The sequence below is a fragment of the Ceratotherium simum genome, chromosome 3 (genome assembly GCF_057802395.1).
Source record: "Ceratotherium simum simum isolate JZ-2026a chromosome 3, ASM5780239v1, whole genome shotgun sequence".
Taxonomy (NCBI): Eukaryota; Metazoa; Chordata; class Mammalia; order Perissodactyla; family Rhinocerotidae; genus Ceratotherium; species Ceratotherium simum.
In genome coordinates, this window is record NC_141902.1 from 26428349 (window position 1) to 26437691 (window position 9343).

At 37.4% G+C, this 9343-nt stretch overlaps 1 pseudogene; it reads right to left on the reverse strand.

Moving 5' to 3' along the window:
* Positions 1-2177: 2177 nt before the first annotated feature.
* On the reverse strand, positions 2178-2624 carry LOC147917466 (T cell receptor alpha variable 9-2 pseudogene; annotated as a pseudogene).
* Between the last annotated feature and the right edge of the window lie 6719 nt (positions 2625-9343).

Genomic DNA, 9343 nt, shown 5'->3' on the forward strand with positions numbered 1-9343 from the left:
ATACAGTAAGCTAATTGCATGGAGAACCACTAATACTAAAGTGTAAATTTTGGATCAGAAAACAATGCCTAGGTTGAAAACCTTAATAAGAAAAAATGAAGAAAATGGAAAGAAAAGACAAAGATAATGTTTAAAATAAATGAAGAAAAATAAGTTATTCAAGATTAGATATTGAGCCTGGGTAGCTGCCTCAAAATAAACAAAACTTAAGGAAAATAGAAAGCTTTGAACTTCAGCCTCACCTCTTGCACACACACACACATACACACACACAAATCCAGATTAAAGATTTAGAGATAAAAATAATCTGAGAGAAACTAAAGAAAATGTGAGATAAAATTTTATCATTTTAGAGTGTATGGATTTTTAAACAGGACATGCCACTCAGAATCCATAAAAGAAAATTTTGATGAATTTACTACATACTGTTTTTTAAATTCTGCATGGCAAATGAATAAAGGCCATAAATAAAGTCAAAAGGATAATGATAAACTTTTTAAAAAGACACATATATATGACAGTCATATGACAATATTCTTAACATATAGAATCTTCTTCAAAATTTATATTTAAAGGACAATAATACAGCAGGAAATGGGTAGATATATGAATGGACAATTTACAGAAAAAACATAAATGACTTTTAAATATATGAAACGAAGCCCCATCTCATTCATAAATAAAGAAATTATTGAAAGTAAAAGAAAGCTTAACTGATAAGCAAAAGCCAAAAACCTCAGTATTACACAAGGTTTGGGGAAAATAGATATTCTTCCCAATCACCCTATTGGTGGTATTTATTAGTAAAATATCTAGAAGACAATTTGATTGATCCATATAGACTACTAGGAATATGTTCCTTTCTTGAATAATATTTTATTTTCCCTGAAGTGAATAATTAATTATTATATTTTTCTACTTTAGTTATTTTAACTTTTTTATATGCTGTTCCTCAGTTCATCAACGACTAACTTCCAATTTTCTGCAGGGTTTGGGAAGTAATCAAAGCTTGTTATACAGGCACTGTAGACAACATGGGTGGTCTGTTACTATATATTTTCTGATGCAGTCCTCCTATCTTCATCCTCTACTCCTCCCTAAAATGCTCACAAAACACACAAACACACACACACACAGAACCATCAATCTCCATTATTCGAAAGTAATTATTGCTTCTGATGCCTAAACCCTTCTATGAGGGGATAGCATACACCGTGATGCTTCTTGTTGGCTTCTCACACTAGATCCAGGATTCTTCTTTATTTGGTCTTCTATGCAAGTTTTCATTTCTCCATATACTGCTCACCCTCTAAAATTTTATTGATATCACTGTCTGTTGTCATCTCCTTTTTCTGCTCTCTTTGTGGGTTTATGCCCTGTGCAATTTCTTTACTATCATTTTAATAGGGTTTCAGGGGATACAGGGATGAATATATATGCTTAATCTTCTATTGGCACTGCAAAACTATCTCACTTGAGGCCTCGTTGTAAGAAAGCCAACAGATCTGTGTACTGGCCAGGAATAAGATGAGGGGCACTGTCTATGATTTAGACATGAGTTGTTTCTTCCGTTATGTTTCTGCCTCTCCCCTTCTTTTTGAATATCATCCTGTGCCTAGCATCTGTTACTAGAAAAGAAACTAGGATAAGTATCCCTTTCCTTTCTTTCCCTTGTTCGATTGTGTATGAGATTCTGTTCCTTCCCCTTTCTTCTCTTCCCTCCTTTCTCTATTAAGAAATGTGTTTTTTTGAGGCTGTATCTCTCCTATCATCTCGCCTGCCATACTCTGTCAGGAAGATATTATGCAAAAGTTGCCTTCTTTGGAATGCTTTGGCTCTCTAAAAGTATAATAAGGCACAGCAATACCCACCAGATTGGCCTAGAACAACTTGTGGGGGTGGATTTTGACTGCAGGAGCGAACAAGAGATCACTTCATTGTTGATGTGGTTTTACTTGAAATTATTTTGCACATTAGGAGGAATTATTGGTGTCAGATTGTTTTAAATTTCACTAATGAAGAATTGGGTATGGGGAATGTTCACTTCTTATTCTTAAGCTCTAGCCATTTGTATGATTTTGTACCAGAGACTGAGGGACCAACAACCACAGACTGTGACGAAACCAGAGGGGATCAAACAGTCAGAGACACTCAGCAGCGAGGCCCCTTGTTGCTGCTCAGAGTTTGCGCTCAGCTCCCCCTGCAGCTCCCGTCACTGTGTCACTCAGGGCACAGTAGTACACAGCAGAGTCTGACTGTTGGACTGAGTCTTTCTCCAAGTGGAAGGAGGTGGTTTCTTTATTGTATGTGGCTTCAAACCCTTTGTTGCTTCCCTTCTCGTTTGCTGTCATGGCTTTCAGGAGTAGCTGTGGACCTTCTCCGGGATATTGAACATACCAGAAAAGGGTGACATATGTTGTGGTTGAATAAGTACAGTTCATAGTCAGGGAAGCCCCTTCTGAGAGCGTCACTTGGCCTTCCATCTGAGTCACTGAGTCTCCGTAGGTTTGTCCTGGGGAAAAATAAGAGATCTGTGTCACCTTGGGCACAAAGTTCTGGGATAAAATTACGATTAAAGATTTTGCTGACACAACAGAAGAAAGAATCCAAATTTTAAGAGGCATTTTACTTACCAAGCATTAAGAGTACCAGGGTAAATAAGCCTGGAGCAGAGTTCATCTCTTGAGAATCGTCTAAACAATGTTCTTGATTCTTAGCGTGAAGAAATGTTGAAGTCACAGGGAAATGATAAATCGAAGCCTACATTTCACTCAGGAAATGAGTTTGTGTTAGGAAGCTGCACCCCCCTGGTGGACAGGGGCTGAAATGGATGCATGTTTCCTAGACTCTTTCCAAAGTCAGAAATATGTTCTCATCTCTGACTTTATTTATGAGTATATGTCAGTCTTCAGGTGGTGCTTAGAAATCTGGATGACAGCTACCGTAACCTCTCAGGTCTGTTTTGTTCGTAGGACCCCACCTGATGTCGAATTTATTTCACAGATCATCCTAGGTTATTTCTGTAGATGAGAAGATATCAATTTTCTTGAGCATTTTAATACAATACTTTATATTGTTATATATTCATTGTGGGCCAGACAATAATTCATTAAAATATCAGAAAAGGGTTTGGAGTTGAATACAGGGGAAGAAATAAGAAGTAAAGCATTATTGAATGATTTTGTGTTTCTCAGCACTGTACCCTAATATATACAACAGTGACTGACATTTATTATGTGCTCACTAAATATTTGTTAAACAAAAATAATGAATAAACAGTTTTTGATGGAGAATTCACTACTACTTGAAATGCAATATTTCCTCAGTCCTAAAATAATATTAATTGTAAGGAATGGTACCTTTTTAATAAAAGCTTTTTAGGAGAGAAAGTCACACTATCTTATCAATAGTCAAATCTTCCTGAATTTCCAACTCATTAAAAAGTGAAAAATATGAATCCTAGGCAGAATAAACATTGTAATTGAAGTTACAAAATCCCTATAGAAAGATCTGAGATCAATATCTTATTCTCTCACTATTTCATTGACTCCAAGATAAGATGGTTAACATATGTGAATCAGGCAATGAATGCTAATCCTATACTTGGAATGGAGATCTAGTCTCAAGGATACCTTCCACTGTGGTCCATCTGCTGAATCTTAGTGCCCAACTTAATCAAATAATTTTCCCCCACAGAGTAGGGAATCCAAAGGTGTGGATTTGCATCAAAAGCCTGGAGCGAAGTTAGGACTCTCTTCTTCCCCAGCATTTAAAATTCTTAAAGACATATCAGCTGATATTCATACAACAGCTGATAATGGAATCAATGTGTGAGTGATTTAAATTACAGATTCTGGGATCCCACCACTAACTTCATGAATCATATTTTCTGGAACTGAGACCCACTAAGTTGTAATTTTCAAAAGTTCCCCAGATGGTTTTGTTGCAGCCAGCCTGATACTGGTTTACAAGATTTCATTTGTGATAACTGTCCTAGGCCTCAAAGATGACTGACAAATCTCTGGGAGCAGCATAGGAAAATGTCCCCTGACTACAGAAATTTTAATAAACTGGTTTTTCTATGAAGTACCAGCAACAAAAGCCAGCACTTTAGCTCCCTTTTTATGACCATTCATTTTCTAAAACAAAACAGAAAACCTCTGGGCATTATCAGGATATAGTTCTGGAGAAGGACACATCTTCTATAAGGCCCTGTAAATATTTATCCCCAGCCACATAGATGGAAGCTTAGCTCAGTCTGTTTCCTGGAGTTCACTCTCCACAGATTAGGATCAAGAGGCTTCAAGAGTCCAAGAGTCAATGTGTGAATGTCTCCCAGATGCGGGCTGAAGTGAGAAGTTCAGGCCCAGATACTGTTTGGGTTCACATATGCTTTCCCTTCTCCTCCACCTTCCACATTGCATTGTCAGAACCTGGCACAAAACTATTCTAGAAAGAATTCTAGAAGAGCTGGTGCAAATTTCTGTTCTAATACACAAGGAGAACGCAAAATAAGTGGGGATGATGCTGAGTTGAAAGTAAATGGTACAGCACATGGGTACAGAAAGTTGTTACGTATACTTTAAAAAAAAGAACATAGTTTAAAGCCAATTGGAACCTAGAGGAGAAATACTTTGCATTTTGGGTCACACAAGAAGACTTGTACAAGATTGAGGGGAGATATTTGTTAAATTTGGATTTCTAATGGCTTTATTAATGTATAATTTTCATAAAAATAAACTGCACCCATTTAAAGTAAACAACTTTATTAGATTTGACAATTGTATATACTTGTGAAGCCATCACCACAATCAAGATAATGAAGATACGTGTCACCCCAAAAGTTTCCTCACATGTCTTGGTAATCCTTCTCTCAACACTCTCCTTACCATCCACTTCCATTTCCAGGTAACACTTGTGTCGTAAATTAATTTGCATATTTATAATTTTATATACAGGGAATCATATGTATTTTTCTGTCTGGCTTCTTTCACTCAAAATAATTATCTTCAGATTCTTCTGGTCTTGTAAGTATCAGTAGCGCGTTCCTTTTTGTTGCTGAGTAGTATTCCATTGTATAGATATAAACAATGTGTTTATCTATTCATCTGTTTATGGACATTTCGGTTAGTCCCGGTTTGGGGCTGTTACAAATAAAACAGCTATGAACATTTGTGTATAAGATTTTTTATAGACATATGCTTTCATTTCTCTTGGGTCAATACCTGGGAATGGAATGGCTGGATCATATGGTAGATGTGCATTTGACTTTGTTAAACTTACTAATTCATTCTATTAGCTTTTTCTTTCTTTTGTAGATTCTCTTGGATTTTCTACTCAGAACATTACGCCATCTGTGAAGGAAGATAGGTTCACTTCTTCCTGTCCAAACTGTATGGCTTTTGTTTCTTTCTCTTGCTGTATTGCACTATAGAAAGATGCGAGCCAAAATTCTTCCCTTAAAGCTGATCTTAGAGGAAAAGCATTCAGTCTTTCATCATCAAGTAGGATACTTGGTGTAAGTTTTTTGTTAAGGCCCGTTATTAAGTTGAAGAAATTCTCTTCAATTCCTAATTCATTGAGAGTTTTTACGCAGGAATGAATGCTGCATTTGCCAAACACTTTTTTGTACCTACTGAGGTTACCCTCATTCACTGATCATCTGCTACTTGTCAATCTCTTCACATACATTATTGATAAATTATCACAATAAAATATTAAAAAGGATATCAGTGTCTTGTTTTACAAATAATGAAACAAAGCTCACATATCTAGAAAGTTCAAAGCAGAGCTATTAGTTTTGAACACAGATCTCTCTGATAGTGAAAACCTGTCCCCTGGTTTTTACTGTAGATTATTTTCAGATAAAATTTGAGAGAGAGACTAGGGGGTAGCAAAATTACTTCTTCTTGAGTCTTCAAAATATTTTAAGACAGTATGTTAAAAGATTCTTTATTTATGCAAATGGAACTAATAAAAAATAATTAAATAATTGCATGTTTGGCTCTTTCACCAAAAGAGAAAAGAAAATATTATAAATGACACACAAACTACAGTCCAGGAGCTTACCACCAGATAGTGGTATGAGCATTCCTTTCAGACCAATTAATAAGCACCTGACTTGAGCAGTGCACTGTAGCAAGAGTGACAAACTCTTCTAGGCTTTGGTGAACCACCAGGGTACTGGAACTTCATTCACGGCCAGTGATCACTCTCTCTTTTCCTTGAAACTTACTTATGTTAAAACAGTCTAGAGCATAGTTGTTCAAAATAACCATATATATGATTCTTAAAATTTTTTAAATAGAATTTCCATATGATCCAACAATTCCACTTCTGAGAATATACTTAAAAATTAAAATAATGTGAGTGTATACCCAAAATATTGAGATAATTGTATATCTGTGTTTCCAGCAAAAGGTGGAAACAAACCAGATGCCCATCAACAGATGAATGGATAAACAAAATGTGCTACATACACACACCGGAATATTATTCAACCTTAAAAAGTAAAGAAATTCTGACACGTGCTACAGCATGTATGAACTTTGAGGCCATGATGCTAAATGAAATAAGCCACAAAATGAACAATACTGCATGATTACACTTATACAAGGTATCCAAAGTAGTCAAACTCATAGAAAGAGAAAGTATAATGGTAGTTGCTGGGGGCTGGAGAGACAAAAGAACGGGGAATTATTGTTCAACAAGTACAAATTTTCAGTTTTTCAAGATGAAAAGAGTTATAAAGATGGATGTTGGTGCTGGTTGAACAATGTAAATGTACTTAATACCACAGGATTGTGCACTTAAAATTTGTTAAAACGGTAAAATCTTAAAAAAATTTTTAAAGACACTCCTTTTAAGATTTCTACTCTAGACATTTGCTTTCCAAATGCAAATATAAGATTAAGTTACAGTACAAGATCACTTATCATCTACCCATTACCATTCAAACTTTGGGCACTGAGAAAAGGGGTTAGAGGTGAAAGGAAGAAATTGGACAGAATGAGTATTTTGGATTGTGGAACATTGATTGAACAAAGAGGTCCTGGAGGTGTGCAAAATGAGCCACATGATGGCGAACCTGCTTTTGGAGGAGTGGTGAAGGAAGGGAAAGCGGAGAAAGAAGATAATTCATCTCCTCCTTCATAGTGTCTTTCTAAGAGCCACTGATTATTGATCATTTTGTGAATAAGACTGGTGGTTGGCAGGTAAGCCTACATTATGGAAATTGAACTCTTCCTTGTAGGAGGCATTAATAAGATGGGATGAGCCTTAGCACAAAGTTTATCACATAGTAGACATCTTAGGAAGTAAAGGAGCGTACCATTAACCAGCTAACAAAACTAAATTAAACTAATTCATTAAATGCTATAAAATAGCATGATACACAAAAAGAGCAAAACCACAAAGGGATTTCACAGCCTTTGTTATTCAATACTATGCCTGCAATATAATATATCCTCGATAAATATTTATTGAACAAATTGATCTGAAAATCCACAATTCACACATGTCTTTACTGAGTTTTGAGTCTGATCTTTCTGAATTTCCTTAGTCAATTCTTCTAGCTCAATCTAATCACCAAATGGCAAATTGTTTATTGTGGCTTTACTTTGTCTTAAATAAACAATTTCAAGCCAATGATTCAGGGGTAAGGACGTTTTTGATGAATGATAACTCTAGACACAGTCTATGAACCTAGAAAGCTATATTCTTAGAGTGAATGTTTTCTCTCTAACCCTACACCTGTGATGCCACAGCCCCTAGACACTTCCTGTCTGTGACAACAATTCCCTGGCTTGGTCCCTACAGGAGGTGCATGTATCAAGCAGAGCCCTGGGGTTTTGGTACACCTCCCTCCAACACATCTCTCACTGTGGGCTCCCTCAGTGCACAGAAATACACTGCAGAGTCCTCCAGCTGTGAAGATGAGATGGCAAGATTGATGGACTTGTTTGCCTTCTAGAAATTCATTGAATAGCGACCTTCTGTGGCACTTTGCTGATAAGAGTCCTGATGAATAAGGAAAATCATCGCCCCACTACTGGGCTGCTTGTACCAGAATAGGCTATAACTGACAGAACTGGTGTCGTATCTGCAGTTCAGGGTCACAGCCTCCTTCTCCTGCACTAACATTTGCCGATTGGGCTTGAGTTACCTTCTGGGCAATACTGGATCCTGAAGGAAAAAAGATAGAATCAGAGGTTTAGGATAAGTGGTGTGGGACAAAGAAATCCTACTTTACACCCAGCTATCCCTCCTTCCCAGGGTACCCCCAAGACACTGCCTGTAACTTTGGTCCTTAGGTCATAGAGGAGGCACAATCCCACTGAGGCCATCCCTACCTAGCCACATTGAAGCCATGACCACCTTCAGAAGTCTGAGGAACAACATGTTTCAGTTCTCCCACTAGACGGAAAATATCTTATTCTTATTTTCAGGGCTCTACACTGTGAGGCGAGCTTGACAGAGTGAGGAAAGAATTGCTAGATATGTGCTGCTTTTGCCCCAGAACAGGAAACAGGGGTTTCCTGGTGTAACAAGTTGGTGTGGGTCACATCAAACTTCTCTATGCGCTGACTGGTAGTCTCACCCAACCCAAACTTCCTTTTGCATTAACTAACTCTTAAGCTGATAACAATTACATCTGAAAATAAACATGGGTACAATTTTATATTGAATGGAAGATTGATGGTTTGACCAACTGCTATGTTCAGAGTTCGCACCTGTGGTAGAACCGGGTAGGTGACACTTATTTTAAAATACTACATGTAGTGGATTGTGGAAACAATATGCAACGTAATAATCATGTATCCTCACACCTTAGTATACTGTTCTTTCACCTAAGATAGAAATGAATCGGCCAGCCCTGGTCTAAAGATTAAGATTCAGCACTCTCACAGCGGTGGCCTGGGTTGGTTTCCCAGTCAGGGAATCACACCCCACGTTGGCTGGTTGTCATTCTGTAGTGGCTGTGTGTTGCTGTGGTGCTGAAAGCTATGCCAGCGGGGTCACCCATGGTGGGCAAGTTTCAGTGGAGCTTCCAAACTAAGACTAAGAAGAAGGACGTGGCCACGCACTTCCAAAATGATTGGCCATGAGAACCCAATGAATAGCAGCAGATCATTATCTGATATAGCACCAGAAGGTGAGAGGATGTAGCAAAAAGACCAGGCATGGTTCCACTCTGATGTACACAGGGTCACTAGGAGTTGGAATTGACTCAATGGCACTAAGAACAACAGCAACAAAAAATCACTTTATGATAAGAAGGCAAAGCCGTTTGGAATAATCACTGCAGCATTTTCAACCTACATATTGATATAGCAATATACCT